This window comes from Aythya marila (genome assembly GCF_965140915.1).
Source record: "Aythya marila genome assembly, chromosome: 8".
Taxonomy (NCBI): domain Eukaryota; kingdom Metazoa; phylum Chordata; class Aves; order Anseriformes; family Anatidae; genus Aythya; species Aythya marila.
The window spans coordinates 18,562,276-18,587,086 of NC_139049.1; positions in this window are offsets into that span (position 1 = coordinate 18,562,276).

Here is a 24,811-nt window from a genome sequence, read left to right on the forward strand (position 1 = left end):
GATCCCTAATCTTGGACTGAAGGTCTATCAGTCCCATTTTTATTTTATTTTATTTGTTGTTGTTTTTTTTCCCAGGGTTACCTTCATAAATGTTGCCACCTTGTACCAGAATGCCAGGGATGCCCTGCAAATGCTGACCATGTAAATGGCAAAGAAAAGGTAGCCCAACGTGGCACCCCAGAGAAAGACACTCCCACCATGCAACAAGTGTCAAACTGCTGCCCACTGAGACCTGTTCTCATACAAACTACTAGAATTCTTTCTGTGCCCAAACAAACTAAACCAAAATTCATCTGGGTTCAGATGCAGACACCACTTTTTAGTGCTGATTTTTTTTTTTATTTTTTTTTTTTTAAATAATCCCTGTACCTCACCACCCCTGGTGGGTACAGGCCTCAGGCAGGCCACAGGCCTCACTGTGAGGAAAAGGCTCGGCAGCGCTACCAGGGCTGGCTCCTTGTGAGCTGCTCCTGCCTGAGCTGAAGGGGGCTTGCAGGTGTTATAGATATCTGTGTCATTCCAGGCCTGTCCTGGGGAGACAGTACGGGGGGAATCTTGTGCAAGGCCATGGCAGCAGTGCCATGTGATGGTGTGTGTCTGTGTGTAGCTCTGAGAATTCATTCCCCTGCATGCTGAAAGGAGAATTGTGCAGCTATGTGCAGAAGAGAATTTATTTTTTGTTGTTGCTGTTGTTGTTGGCTTAGTGTAAACAGATGTTTGAGGCATTCTGACATTAATGAGGAATTTCTACCCCCACATACGGCATTATGATTGCCCGCAGAATCCTGCAGGCCTCGTGTGTTTTAAGCTGCAGCAGTACTGTGACAGTCATCATTCTGTGTCAGGACAAAATTATCTCGTAGGAACGATGCATAATGTCTGGTATATTAATCATTAGCGATATTTTTGCAGCACTCAATTATATTATGAATGCTGGGTTATGTTCTGATCTTCTTAATGGTCATGTAAAGTACTGAAGCCTCTATTATTTTATAATAAGTAACGCATATCCGACAGAATAATGCATTATGCACATCCTCTCCTATATGACTGTAAAGGTTAGCTGGTAACTTGAATATTTTTGTCCTCCAGAACATTTCTTCAAAGGTTGATTAGAAAGAATGTCTTCTCTTTTCAATATGTTCTACCAGCAGGCTATCACAGTACCAAGTTTTGACTATTTTATTTTATACAAAGCAAAATTGCGTCAGCATGGCCATTGCTCTCATTCACTTACAGTTATCAATTTAAAAGCATTTCAGGATCAAACTAAGCCAGCTTTTACTGTGAGGTATGACAAAGAAAGCAGCCCAAATGCTGCAATTTACTTTAGGTAGATGTTTCAAATTCAAATGTAATAACTGAGACGCCAACAGATACTGCCCTAATTTACAGATTCTGGCATTGCTAACAGGTGCTCAGTTCATAGTCTCATTGCAGTTTCTTGCAAAAAATGTACATGTAGACCTTTATTTTTAAAGTCTGCAACCCTGCAATAAGCTTTAGTGATTGTCCAAATCTGTATCTCATTTCAAATATATAAAACTCTTCTGTTTAATGGTGAAAAATACTCTGTCAAAAGGTATTTATTTAAAGTTATATATCCTATCCTGTTTGAATTCCCTTGAACATTTACTCGTTTTCAGAAATCCAAACTTACAGTTTAATTTCTGCTTGTCTTGTTACTATCCTATTCAGAAAAACATATGCAGAAAACAAGCATGTTTTGCTTGTTTTCAGTGACCATGTGCATTACGTTTGTGAGACACAGAAGACTTATCTAAAACTGCTTTGCCTGCTAACAGCTGACGGGAGCCATGCACATGAGGTCCAACTATGCTTAAAGAATCAGCCTAGCTTTGAACATACAGATGCTACTCATATGTGCAAAAGATAATCCCTTTGCTAAAGCTTTGGTCTAGAAGAGTTATTGGCAAATTGAAGAAGAAAATAAAATCTGTATCTTAACAGGCCAGCCTAGTAAGATGAATAAAAATATTGGATTGGACCTGATATAGTTTTCTCGTGGTAAGAGGTATGCCTATGACCTTTGCTTTCTCAAATGTTTAGTGTTTAGATCTGAAGTGGCCGTTTCAAATGCTGTACACTTTCTAGGTTGTTGTTGGGAAGTTTCTATTTGATAGCAGTGAATTATTGTGATGGGTTAGTCTGGCAGAAAACTGTCTGGAGGATTTTGTGATAGCTTTGGGGCCAGACCCCAATCAACAGGCCATATGTTTAGATCCTTCTCCATAACAGATGACTGTGCATACGCGCTCCCAGGTGCAATGTCATTGAGATTGTATTTACAAACATAAACTAGTGACATTCAATTATGTTTATAGGCAATGTTGTAAAAGCCACAGAGGAAGTAATTTACAACACCAGCACAGTATGCAATTCTTTGCTTATAATCAATTTTTCATTATAAAGGAATAAGGTATACTATGTTCTTATTTGTTTTTCTAATCTTATGAAAGTTGGTAATGTGTAAAGTTTGCCCCTTTCAAATAACTGACATTTGAGAAAGTATTGGGACAAAAGAAATTGCTAATAAAGCAACATCAATATATTTTTATGAAGTTTTTAATTAGAAATGAAAACCTGCACCATCAGTGTTTGGGCCAGTTCCTGAAATGTATCTTACTCTTTGTTTCTGTTTAGTCATCAGCTACTGAAATAAAACATTTATTGCTAATTTTCATATACCACTTTCTGAGACACCACAAGTTGTTTTCTACTATGACCATAAAAGAGCTCAACTTGTATCTCATGAGAACAAATACTGACAAATGTATTCTTAAGTAAGAACTACTCTGCCATGTAAATATCAATGTATACCACGTGACAGGTGTTCTAATTTTGGAAGTGTAATTACTGTCAGTGACTTGAAAATACCACAGTCCCAGTGCTTAGAAGCTTAAAAGCTGTTTTCAGAACTACAGTTTGCAAAGTTTGGTTTTAATTGGTTGGCTTGTTCTCCTGAGATAAGAAGATAGGAGGTATTGCCAATTCATGGTGATTATAGTTCCATTGAAACTAGCAAATAATTTGGGGGGGGGGGGGGGGGGGAGAGGGGCTAGTGGACAATCATCAGCAGATGGTATTATTTCTATGGTTATTCAGGTAAGGACCAGTTTTTAGAGACTAATGACTCAGTGGGCTTTCCAGTGTTGTTTTCAGCTTGCCCAGGGACTAAAGTACAATTTTTCCTTTAAACTTGGAAGGAAGTCTTAGGTACTGACTTTCATTGTGGGTGATGAATTAATATGTATGTTAAATCAAGAATAGTTTTTGAGCAGTATTTTCTGCCATTGTTCACTTCGTATTTTATAACAAATTAATAAAAGAACTGCATTACTAATAGAATGATTAATTTAGTGGGTAGTGAATTAATTCCGCTATTCTGACTTTATTTAACAAGTGGATTTTATCTCTCTGCTCTTTTAACTTGGACGACTCATGTGGCCCTTTAGAAGATAATGGTGTTCAAGCATGCATTGTATGCCTTTAAAGAATTAATTTCTGGGAGAGTCCATTTATAAGAACTGAGATTGCATTAGGAGTCCATATTCTGAAAATGACTTTAGCTGAAAGTTTGGATGTGATATTATATGAAACAAGGAGATTTTCTAAGGAAGAAATATCGCATATTGTATTCCATCTTGAGGGTAACAAATGGCTAGTCTGATCTTGAAAAGTGAATATGCTCATTTAGACAGTAGAGCACACTCACTTTTCTGCTGTTACAGGGTGACTATTAAACCCAACTAAATCTAAATATTATGAAGAAATATTGGTCAAGTAATTAGTCACAACTAATTTCACATTTCACATTCTGGAGACAATGTTGTATTGAATGTTCTCTCTCTTCTTCCACTCCTGATACATTTTTTTCAGAAGACATTTCTATAAAAATCAGTACATTTTTACCAGGTATTTGTAGTTTTGAATCTAGTTATATTAGATAAACTATCCAATTTAATTCTTCCAATTCATATATTTTCCTGCAACATTTAACCTAATTTTCAGTAGCAGCAAAATATATAGTTACCATTTTCTGTCTTTTTGTTTGATGGAATGACAGAATTGAGTATTTGATTAAAAATAGGTAGAGTTGTCAGAACAGCTTAAATAAGATATGAAAATTGTAGAGATATATAAGGTAATATTTTTATTATACCTAAAAAGTAATACCTTTCATACAAGGTAATGCTATAATGTAAAAACATGAGGGTAATTTATTAACAGAAAATAATAGGAATTTATATATGGCCATCTACTTATGGTCTGTACAGGTTACAATTTGACCTTTGCTTCTCTATACATTATCTTTTAGATTATTTCAGGGTGAAGTTTGCTTTTGCAAGAAACAGCGTATGATTTTTACAACACTTCTTAGATTCAACAAGATGATGATCTTTTCTATATATTCATGTTGGAAAGCTCTTTACCCTGGAATAATTTTCTTACATCAAAAGGTAAGTATAATCTCAGGAAAAAATGTTATTTCACATCTTGCTTGTCTGATTTCAGATACTGCAATTAAAAGCAATGAATATAAGCAAATTTTTACCCCTTGAATAATTAATGTGCCAGCATTGATTGTAGTGTACTATGTTGATCCTGTGAGGTGTGTTCATCCTGATAGATAAAATGGGACACAAACGTATAATGGCAACTGTACAGTAATCACTGAAACAAGTATTAGACATGAACTGGACATACAATATCAAACACACTAGTTCTCATCAGAAAAGTAACAGTTAAAACTGGAACAGCAGACATATTTTTTGGGACACACACAAATATATATTACCTGTACTTCTGTTGTATTTATAAGTTGGAATATATTCTCTGTCAGTTTTAAGACAGTGGCTGTAAAGCTCAGAGTGACTGAAATAAAGCATCATGCCTTGATAAAAGAGTTTTCTACCCTGCAGCTTCTGAGTGAACAGACGACAACTATATTTAGTAGAGCTGAGTCTTTATTTTCCAGTTTTAGTCTAGAAATTGGACAAGGCCAGAGAAACACAGGTTGAAAGCTAAGAGTAATTCAGTCCTTGCTTATGCTACTGAAATCTTGCTAGTCTGATTGCCATCTTCGAGTATTTGAACTGTTCACTTAGGAAATTATATGTAGTAAAGCAAATTGAAGGCAGGTGCAGCTACTTATCATGTACAGGCATAGGCACCTCTTTGCTGAAAACATGCAAATCAAATTTGGAAGTAATAGTAGTGGCTCTGCAAACCACAGGATCAGTTAGATGTTTGACAGGGAAGAATGTATGTTAGCAACATTACTTGACCCGTGTTCCAAGGGCAACCGTAATTCTACTCAGTGGAGCCATAGATCATTGAGAAGATGGTCTCATAAAGAAATTGTGTCAGGCAAGGTCATCTTCCTCTTGTCCAACTTCCTGGCCAAATAAAATGCATCTCATAAAATGCTCACTGCAGGTGCTCTTTAAATGTCTCTTTGCAAAAGACACTGATGACTAAAAAATTAATCACAGCAGTTTACTCAATGAGTAGATGCTGAATAAATCTTTCTGCTTGTAGAATGACCATGAACAAATAGCAAAGTCTTTAAAGTTAGTCTTTATTTGATATTTTTCTGAATAATTTTAATAACAGCAAATCTATTCCTTTCTCACTGCTTCATGTACCAGATTGAAGCTGTGCTGAAGATTACTTGCAAGTGAAACGTCTGTTATTGATTCCCCTTCAGGTGAAGAATAACATGTTGAGTCAGATGGGATTATCATACTTTAGTGCTGTGATAGATCTGCTGTTTACAGTATCCTTAATGCTAAAACCATCTGCTTGGGAGGGCTTCACCAGCAGAAAAACTACAGCATGCTTGGGGTGTCAAGTGCCTCTCTTGTGTTGAGACTTGCTCCTGTGACTTGTTGTGTGTTGGAGCACCCCACTGCCCTCTGCCCTGGTGATAGCAGCACTGCCAGGGCTTGGCAGGGGCTGCATCCCCCAGACGCCTCTGCTCCACGCAGCCTGGAGGCTGGGAGGGCACATGGGGTGTCCTCCTCCTGTGCAATGCTACTTGATGCTATGAGATCCTTCAGTGCACACCTGGCCACGCATGGGCTGTGTGTGCAAGGCATCTGCTATTGCTCCTCCAGCCAGGTCTGGCCTGGGGGTACAAGAGCAAGCAGCTAGGAAAAGAGTAAAGAAGTCTGTTTATTTTGGATACATCTTTTGGCCCATTGGACCAACTTGGAGGCACCCTCACTGAAAATGTGTGTTGTTATAAGACCACACAGAAAAGTTTATATTTAATTTTCACTTTGCTATGCATTCTTTAGAACATGCACCCCTGTCCTGTTTGACTGTCCTTCATGTCAGCTCTGGCCAGAGGGTTTGGAAATTCTGTCCATCGGTGTTCTTTTTTGTCTATTTCATCAAATGCTTATGTAGGCAGGTTTAAATCCATTTTAATTCCATTTATTTTGATATTTTAGCACAAAGAGTTGTCCAGCTGATACTATGGCTTCTGTTTTAGTCTATGAGCATAATGGTCAAGCAGGGTAGAGAGTAGTCCTGTACCTGAATGTCAGTGAGGCAGGGTTTTTTCTTTCCTGTCTGTTCTTCAGGTGCCTAACCCAGTCTGGAATGATTGTAAAAAGTTAAATTCTAATTGAATAAAATAATAATACCACCAGATATTTAATTTTGCTAACATAATCATCTGTGTAGTTTGTATTCATTAAGAGATCATAAACTCAAAAAACCCTCCTTCAGGTATTCTCACAGTTAGAAGGGCTACTTCAGCACCCATCTTTACATTTTTGTTATAGAACAGGTCTCAGAGTCTCCAATAGGTAAATAATACATGATAAAATCTACTGATGTTATGGAACCCTTGACTAGTACTTTTCTTTAAATATTAAACATTATTTTTTGAAGTTGTTTGAACTGTGTACGGTTTTGCACAACAATTTTCCTGTTAGAAGGGAAATATGCCATCCTCAGCCAGTTTTTTGTTTGATGTCCATGAATACTAATATTATGTAGAATCTCTTATTAACAGTAGTATTTCAGAATAAACTATATGCAAGTTCTGTAATTATTTAAACCTGAATGAAGGTAAAGGAAAAACTTTTGAGCCTGAGTTGCAAACTTCATGCTTGTTACTTGCTAATGCAACTTGCAAAATCATCTGCTTTTTTTTCTTTTTTTTTTTTTTTTCGATTGCTTAGGCCCCCCCCCCCCCCCCCCCCCCCAAAGTTAAGTGCTTTAAACATAAGCAGGCAAATAGACCTTCTGCAAGTAGTTTTCCTCTGCACATTTTCATTAAATGCTGCAGAAATTCCCAACTACAAAGCTTGATTTGATTTTGGTAAAGGAACATGTAATGCTTTCTGTATTCCCCCACCTAGCAGTCTGTCACAGCCTCTGAAATTTGAGCATATGTTCTTCTGAAAAACAGAGTTAGGACAAAGGAAAAATAATTGCTAGAAAGAAACTTTCCGTTAAGATATGTGGCTTAATAAAGGCTGCATTTCAGCAGAGTGCTACAGCAAACACATGCTGGGCCTCCAACCATCCCCTGTTTCCGAGAGCTTCAGTGACACAGTCATTTAACTCAGGGATTTTATGTGCATCCAGCAGAGGCTGTCTGTTATATTGATCTTAGAAGTTTCCTGGTACAATATTAATTCGCTCTTGTGTCAGATCAAAATGGCTGGTTCTTCAACCATTTCTTAGACAAAATTTTTATGCTTTGGAAACTCTGGAAAAACTCCTGAGTGTAGTTTATTCATAGTTTGGAGCTGGATTCATTATTAGTTATATTTATAATGAACTTACATTATTTATGCAATGAGATTTATGGAAAACAGATTAATGAATGAATGGGGAGGGTTGCCATTCCAAATATAGCCCAAAGCCTTGGTTGAATGCAGTACATAGTGAAAATTAAGTTATTTTGTCTGTCAGATTTCCACAAAATTAGGCTTAATGCCAGCTACAGGGAATATGGTGTACTTGGTTTCAGAAAAAGGAAAGAGGGATTGATTTAACTGATAGGAAGAAAGATTGCTATTTAATAAGACTGTAGATACACCATAATGGGATATTTGTATGCACACTTATATATTTAACAACTATTAATGTGTTCTGTGTGGGATGGGTTTTGCAGTTATGCTTCAGGATATTTTTCTGTGCTGATTACTGGACTCATACTTGACAAAAGATTTATTCCATATGCCAGTTGTGTGGCGCTCAGATGCTGCACTGCTTGTGCATTATAAATGCTTACAGTCTGTAGGAGTAGCAACTAAGTGGACTCTGTGTCAGGGGATCCAGTACTAATGAAATTTGGCTTGCTGAACTAAAATCCCAAAGAGAAATAGGAAGTAAGTTCCAGCTTGCAGCAGTGCATGCTTCTACATATCTCGTACACCAGCAACAAAGTTTTTATCACAGCTTCCAGGTTGCAGATGAGCAAAAGGAAAAATCACTATAAACAGGCATTGACTCCCTCATTCACATTGTCCAGCAGAGTTGACCCAAGTAGCTTGGCAGAAGCACGTGCACACCACCCATCTTTAGATCTCTATATGAAATTAATACCAGAAAAGAGATGATATTTTGATTTCCAACACAATAATTAATGATAACAAGGGTAAGGGAGCAGAGGGACACCAAATATGTGTTTTATTTTAATAAATTATACTACCAGATCCCAAGCTCTTGGAACAACTTCCAGAATGCGTTGTCAGTACAACTATCTGGGAATGTGACCTGTAGCATTTGAATTATGAACAGGAATTGAAATTTGCGTGATAGGACTGTCATCATCTGCCTCTGATGTGTACATTTACGTACTTATTCTCTGTGTATTCAGATTTTTTTTTTCTTTTCTTTTTTAACAGGGACAGTAAATGTAAAAGGGATGGGATCATTCCTCTTCCACCGCTGTCTTCTTCCCTTAATAATCACAGGGGATCGGTGTCTTTCATGGAAGCAAAGGAAAGTGAAACTTCTGTGACTACAAGGAGTGGACACAGGTAAAAAGGCCTCATATCTCTGCAGAAAGATATATTTATTTGAGAAACACCCAGGAAGTTTATCAAAGGGAATGTGATCTCAAGTTAAAGTATGATTAATTTGCATTATTTTAAGACCGAATTACAGAACGGAAGTATTTGTGCAACTTTATTACAAACATTTGAAATTAATCTTTTGGTAAAGCACTATTAATTCTCTTTTGTTCTCATTATTCAGCCTGCTATCCCCCTCTGTGCCTCCTTGGCCTAGAAATTGCTTGCAGTGTCTATTCCTCTTGCTGCTGCTGTACTGTTGAGTAGTACATTTGCTGCCTCTCTTGTATAGTCTCTTCACAGCTCTTTTCATAACCAGTTCAATTATAGCATGCAGAGATTTTTTTTTTTTTCCTTGAGTAGCTTTTCTAATTTCGGAACTTTCAATCCCCAGCCAGTAAAGTAATGAACACTCCTTGGTCTTGTAACCGATATTCAAAGTAAAAGAGTTTGCTAGTTATTTTATGTATTCACTATGGGCAAAAACTCTTCCCAAGCCAAAAGGCCTGCAAAAAGGCCCCATCATTCCTAAAGCCCTCAGGGCCTAATTCGCCACTTCATTTTGTGTCAGTGTAACTCACACTGGAGAAATACAACTGTGGATCAGTGAATTTAATTCAAATACTAAATCTTTACTGAGAGGGCTTTATGTGGGTCAAGCACAAGGAAAATGGGGAAACAAATTCTATCCTGTGAACCTACATCCAAAGGGTGGTACTTTTGCATTACTTGCTAGTCTGGACTAGCAGGGACTGTTCCACTTGCATGGAAATTCTTGTCATTACATATTTAATGTAGAATCTCTGACCTATTTCTAGCCGTTAACACAAGGCTGTGCAGGGCCACCTTGATTACGTGTGGACAAAAAACATCCTCTGTGGTACGCAAAGGTAGAGAAGCTCCTTTCATCACTCTGTATTAGGTCTTTATTTAGGTACATCATATATCAAGGTGAATATTGAAGTATGGCTAATGTATACACTTAATTGATGCCATCCTGCAAACGGGCTCTCCAAGTAAGAGGTGACTTTTTTCCTAGATGAATGCCTGGACCACTTTCTCTGATAGATTTATTTCTAAATCTATTTGCACAGACGTCAATAGACAAGAATTTGGTCATATAAAAAGTTGCAGTATTGCTATGGCAACACCATTGAATGCTCTGATTAAGGGAAATGAATAGCAGAGTAATATAACAGAATGGTGAATAAGCACTTTAAATAAAGCTAAATAAAATAATAAGAAGCAACGCCAAATTGATGCAGATAATAAACATTTTGAGTCCTTTTAAGGTAATTCAGGGTGGACTAGGCTTGTAAAGATCAAAATCCTTTTATTTAGGATTGTGACATATGGGAAAGAATATATATCAAAATTTGTTGCTGTCAAGGCTTTACAAGAAGTCTATTGCACTTCTGATTAGATGTTGCAGTGTTTTATAAGCTGGATGGAAAGACGTTACTTTTTTCTTTCCCAAATATTTTTCATAAATGGTGCAGAATATCTTGACAATTTGCATTAAATCATCAGCTGCAGTGGAGAGTGAGTTTCTAATGCAGTTTTAGTTTACGAAACTGTTTCTGAAAAATTGGGACTGAGCAATCTGCAGAACACAGAGCTCCATGAATAACCAAACAGCGTGTCCTCACAGGATGCTTTTTACAGCAGCCTGGGGCAATAAGTCAATGTAAGTTATCAGGCAGGTACCAGTTAATGCTCTAATGGGAATTATGGGTGAAATTAATAAACCGTATATAAAAAAAAAAAAGAAAAAAGGCAACTGAACTAGAAAATCTGGAAATAGTGATAAACTAGGGAAAAGTTATATCTGTATAATCAAAAAGGTATATTAAAGAATTTAAATCTTCAAACACAGTGGACACAAGATCACCAAGAATGCTAATCAGTTGGTACTGAGGTAAGGAGTGTTACAGAAAACATATGGAAACAACTGAGCAGTCATGAAGTTTCTGTGAACTGAATGAACTAGAATTTAGCAACCATACAGGATGTCAGCATCCTGTATACTGTCCATGATGGGATACCTGGAGGGAAGCATTGTCTGTTCAAAGGAGAAAGTAAGGAACTTGGAAAACAGGAGCAGCCAACAGCTGCCATCAGGCTGTTTGGATTTCCTGAGTCAAGAAGACTCAGACTCTGTGGGGTAGTTTGGAAAATGTATCCCAGCTGAGCCTTCAAATTACACTCTCTCTCTCCTCTAATTAAGAAAGCCAAGTGTAACACAACAATAGATAAATTTAGGGCAGATGTTAAAAGGTAGGGAAAAAACTATCATTAATTTGGCATGGAAATAAATGACCATCTGTACACCAGAAACAACATATTTCATTCGTTTCAAGACCTGCAAAGTAAACACAGCATGCAGAACTTGGGTGCTGCTTCCTTATAAATGTGAAAATATGCCCCATGATATTCAAATTTAATATCAAAATCAGAGACTATTTTGCCAATTAACACCCTCCTACTTAATCTAAGACAAACATCTGAACATTCTTTATCTAAAGCTGTCCTGCTTAACACTGTACTGAAAATGCATCAAATAGATAAAAGACTAATTGCAAAATCTAGTTTGGGTGAGACTTCACAATTAAAATCATGAAATAATGCAAAATGTGTGTGCATAATCTGCAATGTCCACTAATTGCTGTGAATTTTCCCATATATTGGATTTCATCAAGAATAACTTCTCATAAAGACAGTCACAATTAACTTTCAGGGCTAATACTTTTTTAAATGGTTGAGGTGATGGCACTTTTCAGAATTAAGGTAGCCCAAACATTTTAGATCCTTAGTCTGTTTATAGAGCATCAAATCTCTGCCTGTTTTCTCGGTAGAAATTGGAAGTTATTCATGTGAGAAGTTTGACTAAATCCAAAGCTATGTATTCCAATTTATTTCCATCAATCTGCTTGTATTCTTGTCTTAGAACTTCCTTTTATTGAGTGGTGCCTCAAGCATGTTGTGCTAAGCAGATGAAATAGTTTCAGTGTACTTATCAATGAGCGAGTCAGTCTAAAGAGTTGCCACATCTTAACTACAGTGACAGTATAAAACTGTAACCTCAACATCATCAGGTAAAAAAACCTTCTTTGGTTTCACAGATAGGGGTGACTGGAGAAAAGAAAAATCACTCCACAGGTAGACAGCGTCAATGTTGTTCTTAAAACCACAGGTACAGAGGAAATGAGAAAAGACAGGAGAATGTACAAAGAGATAGTGGAAACTATGAACAGGAAAAAGTAGAGTGTGTTTTTGTAACAGGAATGCCCAGCCATGGACAGGAGAAACCAGCCTGAGTAGAGAGAAAGAGTGGAAATTTTATAATTAGCCCTGATCTTGAGCTACAGAAAGAATATTTGTATTCCTTATAGGATGTGTAAATAAACATCAGAGATCTTTTCAAGATAAGTGGGGAAAATAGGCAGGGATGTGGTGTGGGTGAATTCATTTGATTTGAGTGGGTCTGTGTTCTCTCATTTGCTATCTAAGACTAGATGTATTGGAATGAAGAACTTCTGCAGGGCACGTGTGTGTCTGCACTTGGTTCAGAGAGATATAAAAAAGCAATAACTTCTGTGGTACTGATTTTCTCAGAATGGGCTTGTTTAAGTTTGTGCAACATCTTGGAGAACAGTACTGATCCTCTCTCTGACCTGAGAATAGACAGCAATCTCAGCAGTGGAGCCCAGGGCTCTGGCAGTGTGCAGGAGAGACTAGGGTCAGACGCAGTGGCTAGAGGCAAGAAGACTTCAAAAAGTACAGGACTGTAGTGCCAGCTCCCAAATGTAGACACCTGGGGGGTGTTTAGGCAGGCAGAGGCTCTGCAAGCCCAAGCATGATAATTCTTCCTGGACCTTTGCTGCCCCTGCTTTCATAGTCTTATTGAGCAGCAATACCAGAGAAATCTTGCGTTATTTTGGCAAATCTCTAATTCTGGAGCCATCTAGATGTTAATTCACCTCTGGAAGTGATAACCTACTTTGACTCTTTCCATCATCTGAATACTATTAGTAAAAAACTGGTACTACAGCCTTGCAACTCTCCTGCTTATGAAAGCATCACATGCTTTCTGCTGTTGCCATTGCATCTTTGTTGACAGGGAAGGTGAATTCAGCCCTTAGTTAAAGTAGGATCCTGCACAGCTGTGTATTTGCATGGCCTAACATAATGGAAGATAAAATGCTTGAAATTCCTTTAAATCCCCATTGCTCCACTAAATTCTTGCCTATTCAGGTGGCTAAAGGTGTGACATAAAGCTGAGTGTGCAGCACTTAAGGTCTGTTGGTTCTGGGCAAAAGATAAAATGCTAGAAGAGTGATTAACAATGCAAAAGAACCAGGTCATGACCATGGATGTAGTTGCCAGTATGGCTCCAGGGGAGGAGAATTATGTGTAGAAGGCAGCTCCAAGGTGCAAGTGTGAGCTTTGCTCATGTTGCAGGGAGGTTCATGACTTTGTGGATCTTTTAACATTTCAAGCATTGTATTTGCTGGGATCACAGAATCACAGAATTTCTAGGTTGGAAGAGACCTCAAGATCTTCAAGTCCATAAAAGACTCCTCACCTTCCCTCTTGTCATTCTTGGTTTTCCTGTTCAGGAAAAGCCTTTGCATTTAGCCAAAAGAGAGCAATTGCCAATATGGTAAGAATTATCCTAAATCCTAGATTTTAGTATTTCTCTGTCTTTGGATTTATAGCACGTTTTTCTGTGTCCACATAAAATGATTAAGTTGAACTGCTATTTAAAAGTGAGAAGAAAAATCTTATTTCTTAGTTAAAGGCTTAGTCACAATGAATCAAAAAAGTAAAAATCTTATTTTTCATTCCATTCTCTCACTTGCTTTCCCTGCTGCTCCTCATTATCCAGATTGCTGAACTCTTATTTGATGATAGAAAGACCTGTGACCTCACCAAAACAATTTTTGTTAACTCAAATCATTATCTTCTGACACAAGGACTGAGACACATCTGTCATTGCTCATATTCTGGGTCACCCTGCAAACATCTGATTATGATTTGATAAACAAAACCATTCCTCCAGTGAATTTTTGACAAAGAGTCTATGAAGAAAGTCGGACAAAACAGTGGAATTTAACTACTTTGTAATACCCCTTTTGGCGCTGGATTATGGTACTAATGAAGGGCCAATCACTTAAAAACTGGATTAAGAAATAAGCAATTAAAAGTGTGAGTCTCTATTTTATTGTTAAACTAATGTTAGAATGTCTGTAAAGATATTCTTATGTTGTCTTTCACATTGGCAAAGAACCAATTGAATATACTGACTTTCTTCATGGGAGCAAATACGATGATGTGATATTCCCTGATCTTCTTTAAAAGAAAGGTGATTCCTTTAATTTAAATATAATTCATATTAGGATGAATGGTTTTTGTTTGTTTGTTTGTTTTCTTCAGTATAACCTCTATATGAATTTCTAGAAAATTGCTGTATTCTGAAGCAGAATTTTATTCCATGCATTTTTCTTAAGATTCAGTCCCCTCAGACATCTTTATGTTGTTTGTTTATTTGGTTTCTGAAACTTCTCTGTTTCCCTCCTAAATGTGAACCTTGATGATTTTATCTCTTCCCTTACCTTTTTCCTCCATTTAGTTTTGTATTAGCATTTTTGTTAAGATCATAGGAATGGCAACAGTAGAGCATGTGTCTTTCATTTCTTGTGGGTGCCCTTCATGTGGGATCAGACCGTCTTAAGGATGCATTCATAGTATGTAATGAATTTGTTTGTCGTGATCTGTAGGCAAGAATTTACATGCTACATGTGCTTTATTCTGAAAGCTTTCAATCCTGTTTTTACTGTGGCTTCCAGTATTTAAGTACAAGATATCCACACAGACGCATTGTCTAGAATTGACCAAAGAGGCAAATACATAGCACACACAAAAGTACATAACAGATTTTTTATTTTTTTTCCTGTTCATTGAGAGCAGTCGTAGGCTTACTTGCAGTGAAGTAGTTGCTTATCTGGACTTTGTGACTTGGGTGACTATGTCCCTTAGCATGTTAATGTGTACAACAGGCATAGCCCAACAGATGAAAATTAAGCAGAATTACCTGTGCTTTTGCTGTGGGAATTGCAGAAGCATTTCTTTGCTGTTGCTTTCTTCATTCTTTTCTGTTACCATAGGGTGGTAACTGCAAGCAGTTAGTACTTGCAAAATGACTCAAATGGCAGTTTTTTCCATACAACACACTACCTCTTTGCGGCTCTGTAGAATATGTTACACCAGCTAGAATGCTGGTGCTATGGCTGAGAGTGTAAGCAGTTTTATAGGTTTTCTGTAGACTTTTATTACAGCTGTGACACTAGATTGATGGACTATTTCCATCTTGTTCTCTGTCAATTGTACTCTGAAAGGAGAAGTGACAATGTGATGGATGCATGATAGTGCCACAGTATGGAGAGAGCTACTGCAATAACAATGGTTTAAACCCTAAGGTGACTTTAACCTCATGCAGTTGCCTTTAATTTATTTTAATCTAAAACCTAACAAAATCTAACACCACTGAACAGAGAGGTGGGAAGGACAGTGGGCTTGTAAAGTATTGTGAAAAAAGATGACAGTCGTTCTTGGAGGTCCAATTAGGGCAATTCTCTGCTTTAAAGGAAAAAGTCCTCCAGGAAGCTTTCAAAGGAGAGAATATTGTTATGCTCTAGACAAAGTCAAAGGTTAGCCTGGCTAGAAAGAAGATGTACTTTCCACTGAGGGAAAAGGGGAAGAAGGGCTTGCTCTTTCACAGCAGGGAATACCCAGGTCTTGCCTGAGGAACAGGATGAACTTGCCAGGGAGCAGGCTTTTGGAGGCTGTGTCAAAAGGAATGGTCTCTGAGACAAGCCAGCGTTTCCTTTGAACACGTAAAGGTTTAAGGTTTATTTACTGTTTCAAAGAACTACTGGTGTCTTCTCTAGAGAGATGAGAGAAAGTAAGAGGGAATACTTGCAGCGCTGCTTTAACCTTTGAAATGCCATCAGTGATTTTATGAAGTTGATGGCTTATCTTTTCAGCACAAAGGGAGAGGTCCATGGTCCAGGACCGATGCCAAGGCTGTGTCTGCAGTCTTGTATGTGCTTCAGCTGTGTTGTGGTGTATGTGGTGATAAAGCAAGAAGGCTAATGTGGGAGTGAAAAGCGAGGGGCTGCCTGCCTGCAAAAGGTCTCTAGCATGGAAGTTCAGCTCTCAGCCTCACATCTTCTGTTACCGTCAGAGTGGGATAGACCAGAACCAGGCTGGTGCAGAACAAAGCCCATGAAATTAACAGCAGCCTTGTATGAAGATCCTAAGGGCCCATCCCTATCTAACTGCATTATTAAATCCCTCTGTTTGTTACAGTTTCAGAGCACATTGTTCTCAGGTGTGATCCTGAGAGTTTGTTGCTAGAACTGAGCAAATGCTGCAAGACAGTGCCACTTGAATTTTAAAACCGGGTTTGTTCTGTTTCTTTGTTGTTCTTTTGACGTACTTGCTGCTCTTATTGCAGGGCATAATTTACCCCCTGCTGAAAGGCAGTGGGACAGCAAAAGTGCTCTCTAGCAGGAAGAACAAAGTGGCCAATTTGAAGTGAATGCTGGGGATGATGTTGCAGTTGGGATTGTGAGCATGTGCTGAGAATTTTACTCTTGGGTTCTCTAATAAGAAAACTCAGATTTAGTGTTTGACTAAGTGTTTAGTCAAAATCATCTTGACCAATTCTCATTCTGCATATTAAGCAAGCATGGTAAATACAAACCTTCAACACCCATGAGCATTTGAAACTGGTGAGTAATACAGAACATTAGATTTTTTTTTTTTTTTAATTTATTTGTGATCAGCTTATAAATAGAAAAGGACATGAATTAAAGGGATATGCCAATAATTAAAGAATATGAAGTCAAATGATTAAGTAACTTGTTTTAGGAGAAGGTCCTCTAATTGTTAGTAGTATTTTTTTTTCCTCTAATAAAAATATATTTGATGACATATTAAGAGAAGAAAATGGAATAAACATAAATTTTATGCATATGAGTGGACCCTTATTTGAAAGACAACTGACTGAGTTCAGTTCTTGTTTTAGTAGGTTCAGTTCAGCCAAAGTTGATAGAATTGTACCTGCTTTTATCAGACCTGTACTTAGCTCCGTATGATTAAGTACATAGAGGCCTTAAATAAAAGATGAGATGCACATCCAGAGTCTTTGAATAATATTGACAAAAAGTAGAATCGATCCTGAACCAAGTTGATGCTGAAGTGAGATCTCGAAGTCATGCAGGAATCATAAGCCTTTGATAGCACAGTTAATAAAGGAACAGAGGGTAATGAATCTTAGTCTCTCAGAGCTGATTACATGGAAAACAAAGCTAAGGTGTACAGATGCTAAACTAGTGTGAATCCTTAAATCCTCAAAGTCTTTTTTTCTTTCTGGATCATAGTCCTATGCCATAAATCATCCAGGAAGCCATTTTTGATCTAGAGAACTACCAAAACTCATTCTAGTTGTGGATTACTAGAAGAGGCCTTGTCACAGGGTTTAGGATTTTACTTGATAATGAAGATTTTCATATGCACAGTTTCAGGATTAGAATACAGCTATTTCCCTGAGCAAGTATTTTCATTCATCCAGTTGGCTTCTCTTATTTCTGCTTTTTAAATTTAAGTGTAATGCCTTTGATATTGTAACAGGATAAAACAGAATGCTGTGATCAATTTTAAATGAGATTCCAAAAGAGTGATAATATTTTACTTTCCCAGAAGTTATTTGTACTACTTTTCTATATGCAATGCTATGGTATTTACTGAACAATTATAAGCATATTTTGTGTCACTGTTCACAACAATAAAAAGTTAATTGGAAGGGAATAAAGGAGGTGCTGAGTCATTAGTGAGAGAGAGAAGCAGATAATAAAAATTATCTCAATTAACGGATGAAAAGGGAATATGGGGAAACCTCTAGACTAATAATGTATTAAAACCAACAGAATTTGAATACTTACTTAGCCAGCCTAAGCTTAAGTGAGCTGGTGTAGCACCGCTGAAGTCAGCAGCAGTATTACAGTGTACAATAGCTGAGAAACTGAAACAGTGTTCATAAAGTAAGGAAGGATTTAATATAATCTTAGTTCATCATAATCTGAGTAAAGCAGGTATGAGTTTTAATGGATAGGATAAAAGCAACCCTACTGGAAATACTCTGTCATTGGTAAACTACATATTCTTTCCATCCAGTCTTACACTCCTGAGGACTGCTGTGTAGCCTTTAACTCCCAAACTAGTGCCTTCAATAATGAATGTAACTCATCTGATGATTTAAATCTTCCTGTTCCTTAGGGATTTATCTTCTGGAAAATGCTATGTATTCTGAGAGTTTTCTTTAGTGTTTTAATTTCAGGTATGTGACAGCGATAAACAGTGCTGAGGTGATAGAAATACTGATGTAGGTCGATCTTATCTGCATATTTTGGCCAGATCTTATCTGCATATTTTGGCCTGCAAAATTTCCTTTTCTTTAGATTCAGCTGTTACATAAACATTTTTATCTTTAAAATGCCAATAAACAATCTTGACTTGTCTGAGAATTTCTTTATGTTCTCAGAAAAAACATAAAGATCATCAGACTGTACTTGCATAGTACTGATGTCTTACTTGTATAAAATTCTGTGTCTCCTTGCACATCAGAGATATCTGGCACTCATGTTAATTGGCACGTTAAGGAGTGTAAAACCCTACAAAATTAAGCTGAACAAGTTTAAGGATCATCCACTTAACCAGGAAATGGTGCACCTGAGAAGTTTAGTTACCTGTACACATCATTATTCAAAAATCAGACAACATATGGGGTAGCTTTATAAAACGAATAGTCAAAGAATTATCTTCTTTGCCACAGAGATTTGACTAGAGTTAACAGGACTCTACAGACATGGGGACAGAAAAAGATTAGTCACTATTTTTATTTATTTTTTTATTGTGTTTGAATATTTGTTTTACAATCCAAGACACAGAGGTCTGCTAAGCTATGTCACTGAGTTTTTAACAGAAATTGATTGGGTTGCTTTTTCTTTACTAAGAGTCTAAATTATAAAAATTGAAAAGTGCATTGAGAGTATCAAAGAGATTGAGATACTTAAGTTCTTAAAAGAATATGGTCTTTTGTACTAGAAAGATAGACTCTAGAGAATAATCTTCTTCTGAATAGAAAACTGGGGGTCTTGTGTGTGCTAAGAAGTCTAGTGCAGTCTAGGACAGACTGAGTCAAATCTGTTTGCCAAGGGAAGAGATATTTACTATATATGTAAATGAAGTACTTTAGCTTTGTCCAAATAGTAAGCAAATCATTAAATATAGATAAGATGTAGTTATCAAGGACAGATCTAGAGTCATTTATAGTGTAAATTCAGTTGGCACTGTTTTTCTTGTTTGTATGCCAAACAAGGTAGCTTGCTGCCCTAGTGATCTGCTGTCCCAAAATACAGTTTTGATTTGTTTTCTTACAATTTTCAATTATCACAATAGCAGGGTGAAAAAGCATGCTTTTTTCCTTTGTATAACCAGAATTTGGCTATTTAAAAATCTTCTCTCCAAGAAAATTACAGTGAAAGGTTTGTAATGAAGCTTTTTCCTCTTGATGTTTCTGTCTTTAGCCCCAACCTTTTTCCTTTTCCACTAGGGACTAGTGAAGTGTCTGAGGTAAAAAAAAAAAAAAAAGTGGCTCAAACATTTTCTCCACATATACCTATGAATACTCATTGAAAAGACTGTATTTTAAAAATAGTCTTTAGATCCCTGCATTGCATTTAGACCTCAGCTTTTGCTCCAGAGAAGAGAGAGCAGCAGAATAAGCACACTTAAAAAATTCTCATGTAATTTGGAAATCAGAAGAGGAATCAGACAAGGTTGGAAAAAAATGGGGCGGTTTGAAAGCACAGGTGAAGAAGACAGACCTGCAATTCTGTGGAATCCCCCTTAACTGTGAATTTGCTTATGTCTTAAATAGCCATCAATAGCACAAAACATCCTTTACTTGCCTAAAAACTTTCTAAGAAACTCCCCCACCTTTGTAGCTACCTCTCTTAGTTACTACAATGTTTGGTGTTTTCTGACTCCACAAGTCACAGTGAAGTTAATTGCATCTGCCTGCTCAAGAATACAAATAAACTATTTTCTGAAAGGATTTTTAAGGTATGGAGTATAAGCTGTTCTTTCTGTTGCATCATCAAGAAATAATACTGATAGATTGCACATTTCCTAAACAATAGTGCCATCCCAATTAATGATGTATCAAAATATAGAACTAACCCATAGAATTCTTAAAAAGGGGAGCCTCTTGACTTTTTGGAACTACAATGAATTTGAAGAACTGACAATAAGAAAGAAAGTAATCTTTTTAACTTTGAACTGGAACAGATTTGATACCAAAATCACTAAGAAACAATAAACATCAAACCGTCCTATCTTTTGAAGCTATTTTTCAGAGTTGTGGCATTTTAACAGAACACAGTAAAACCTCCAACATTCAAATACACTTTAGAGTAAGCAAATACACAGGAAATGTCACCCAAATACTAAAGGCATAGAGCATGTCCAGACCGTACAGACACTTAGTGTTCACATTATTTATTTTTGAATTGAAAGGATTTTTTGAAAGTGAACTATATTTTTTCCTTGTAAATACAAAGTTCCCACAGTCATAACAAACTTGCTTTAGAGGTAAGAATTTGCAAGCTGAACTTCCTCCACAAATGTTTGTCATATATCTTGCAAGGCTAAAAATCCTGTTTGGTGTTTGTAGGTGAAATCCTTTCGGAAATGTGAGAAGTCAAATGCTATGATTCTAATTTTAAGCCTCGTCACTCAAATACACTTTTACTTGACTTTACTCAAAGTTTTTACAGAAAGGTTCTGGCATAAGCTGTGAAATGTTCAATTTTATGTGTGTTGATTTCATTTTGCTGGAAAGTGTGAAAATTGGAATTAGCGTTAGGAATTATTCAAGAGATAATGAATGAAGAGACAAAAAAGTGCTGATCATCAACTCCCACTGGCCTTAACATGAAAATGCTGAATTTTCTGACATGTTTTAACTACACAGCAAGTTAATCACTGTTTTACAGGCACCTTATTACACTGCAATGATCAAGACAGTTTGTGTGGTAGTTATGAGACACACTCTCTTGCACTAAGAGAAGACAAAGATTGTACGGTTTAATTTATAGCATCTGAAAACATTGCAATCCTGATATCATTTTTCTTTAGCAGAAACATAACACACTGCTAGTATATTCCTTGAATTCCAATGGTGTTTAAAATAGCCAAATAAGGTAAGTGGTTTGTTATCACTGACATAAATGTTTATATCTCATGGTGACAAATGTATAAGGAGTGCAGAGTGACTGTATAATTTTTAGCTGCTACCCACAAGCATGTCAGTAGTTCCCTTATCTCTTGAAGGGTCCTAATAAATGACTCCTGCTGGTTGAGGGAGAACCCACACTTAAGTTGTTTACTTTCCTCTAATTGGCCATTTCTAAGACATTCCTCACCAAAGGGATCTGTCCCAAATTCCACATCTCAGTAAAGGAACCATTTTTCTGTTTTAGGCTCCATTTATTGGATATATATGAAAATATATTGAATTATCTTTTAATCGACATTATATTACATGGCTAAACTTAAGAGAATGGTAGTTCCTGTGCATTGAGGCAAGCATTAACATTTTTTTCCTGGGTTCTCTTTGATGCCATGAACAGAGACTCCATGAATGCTTGCTACTAATAGGTATCAAGTGAATATTTGGTAAAAGGCTTTTAAAAGGAAAAGGTGGTTGTTTACTCAGCCAGTCAATTAGCCATATGCTATTTTTTCTTTTAACATTTCTGTTGCTCTAATTCATGTTCTAGGCAGAAAAATGATCTCTGATCAAAATTAAATCATTATCTCAGTTCTGAATACTGTCAGCAAATAAAGCATGCTGCTTTAGTTCAAATGTGTAACAGTGTGATAAGGATCATTAATTCAGATGGGTCAGTTCTTTAAAGCCATCAATTCTGACACACTGACTATATTACGAAAATGCAGTACTATGAATCTGATCTATTCTAGGAAAATGAAATGGACAGTTTGTTTTGTACAAGCATCACAAATATCATGAGATTCATATCATCTGTGCATTTACTACATTCTAACCTTTTGACTTTTCTGAAACCATTGTGTGTTGCTAATCTAATTCCTCCATTAGCAAATATGTCTGCTTTGAAACAGCTTTTCTCACTAGCTTAGGAACAGAGCTAGACAGAAGTTTTCAACTCTAGCTCTTCCAGTAAGAAATATGATTTTGGCTACGCCAAAATATTAAATAATACCATGTTGATTTTTCACTAAGTTGTTAATTAAAAAATATAAAAAAGTTCTTTTAATATAATATATTTCAACTTCTCTTTTAATAAGCTTTTCAAGACTTACTTTTCTTTAGTAAATTGATAACATGTTCTGAGCACTTAAAAACACTATTCAACCTGAAGCAATTTTTGGTTTTTCAGAATTTTCAGTGATCTGTACTTTTTTTTTTTTTTTTTTTTTTTTTTTTTTTTTTAATCATCCTTAATGTATATAAATTCCTGCCTCTTCCACTAAGTTACGCTCTTAGGAAAAATAGTTTTATGGTTGAGAATTCAACCGAAGGGTTAACCATATCCCCCAGTGCTAGAGCATACAATCAATTGCCAGGAGAATGCCTCCAAAAATCTTAGTGACAGGAAAAAAAATCATGTTGTACTGTCTTCTTTTGCCTAAAACACTTCATTATTCATAGTGGTGTATGGACTGCATATAGAACTTGGCTTAGGTATGCTCCTTCCACACTTAGGTCTCTAGTGAGCTGTTAAAATCTTCTTAGCACATTCACAAGGCTTTTCATTACAGTCTAGTCCAGTAATAGAAATGATCCATCAATATCATGATCAAATGACAGGGCATGGAGAGCCTGCCTCTGTTTAACCAGTCTGTGTAATGTATAGAGTCTTATCTGCTAACTACATCTTGAATAAGTTTGTGTTGGGGCATGCTGCATTCTTCTTGGAAGTTTTTCAGAAGTTCTCTTTCTTTTATAAGTCTAAAGAAATAGGAACAGATTTTTCCTTTTCCTTTTGAAATGATGCTGGACACATTTTGCTTTCTTCCTATTGGACCTTAAGCATGTGAAGGTTAAATGTGTATGCAAAGCTGTCATTTACTATATTAAGTTGATTGTCTATGTCAGTCATGCCTATACCCTGTTTGTTGATATGTGTTTAATTTTTTTTGTGTGTTGACATTTATCGTCTGCTTCATATTAATGGATTATGATTACCTTCTAATAGTGTTATGTGTGACTTTGTCCTCCAAAGGTACTACTTCTATGATTATGTTGGTTTTGCAGATTCCTGTGCTTGCTGAGGAAGACATGACTAATGATTGAAAATTATGTATAGCCTGATAAGCTGTCAGTGACAGATATACATTACATGTGCTAGCAGCAGTCCAGATGTCAGTGTTATAGGATACTATTACCCCTTCAGCAGTCCTTAATTAAGATTCAGCATTGTTTTCTAGTTTTTTTGAAAGTCTTCAAAATTATAGGAAAAGAGTTATATCAGACTGGAAGCTGGATTTTTGATGTTGCACTTTCTCTTCTAAACTCATTTTTATTTATGTAGGAGTTGTGTAGAATAATGTAAGTGATTTCTAATTCTTCATTATTGGGAAAGGTGTATTTTGGCAGCTTGATGAAAGTGGTTCAGCCTCCCAAGACTATAGTAGTGATGATTTTTATTTTTTATTTTTATAATTTCTTAAAATTTACTCTGGAGAAGGTATGAGGTCTGTGAAGGGAGAATTAAATAAACACTCATGCAAAATGGCTTACTTAATATTTTAACTAATGCCTTACCTCTCTTTTTGGCTCTGTTCTTCTTCCTCCCTGAAGCTTAAAATTAGGGGATGTGTTCTGCTTGTGAAGGCACTGCTCTGAAGTGTGGGAAGACTGGATTTCCTACCCAGTTTTTCCAAAGGCTTTGGGGATAATTTGGGAATATCAATTAATTTGGTGTTTTCATCTCTGTACCAAACAAACCCCTTTTCTCTCTCAAGAATCATATTGTACACAAACCGCCAGTAAACTCCAGCTGAATTTCATATTTAGTGATGAAATTTATGATACAAATGGGAAGTATTACCTGCTTTTCCAAATCATTGCCAAATACAAAGTATCATTTGCTAAAAAGAGAGCTTTGTCTGAGTTAAAAGAACTTGATAGCAATCTTGTAATGTGATTTCTGTGTCACAATGCTGAACATGTGTAACTGGTTCTACCGTTTCCTGTGAAGTGATTCTCTTTTTCGACAGTAAAAATAACAAGAGGCTTTATAGTCATGAAGAAAGTGAATTGGTTCTTATTTATATGAGACTTCATTGCCTTTTCACTGTGAAAAAATATCATAATGATGAGATTGCAAGATAATACACCTATATACCCAGTGTTTAGTACGCTAGTAGTTTATTCTGTATTTTTTTCTGTACTATTCTGTAGTTTATGTAAACTATTTGCATTTATTTAATTTTGTGCTTTTTATTACTTGGTTCTGGTCAGGTTGAATTATAGCTATATTTGAAAATCGATTTGCATTTGGGTACCTAAATGGGGTTTCAGTTAAAGTACAAAAGTTTGAAAACTATTCAGTCTTCATAATACTATGTTGTAACTC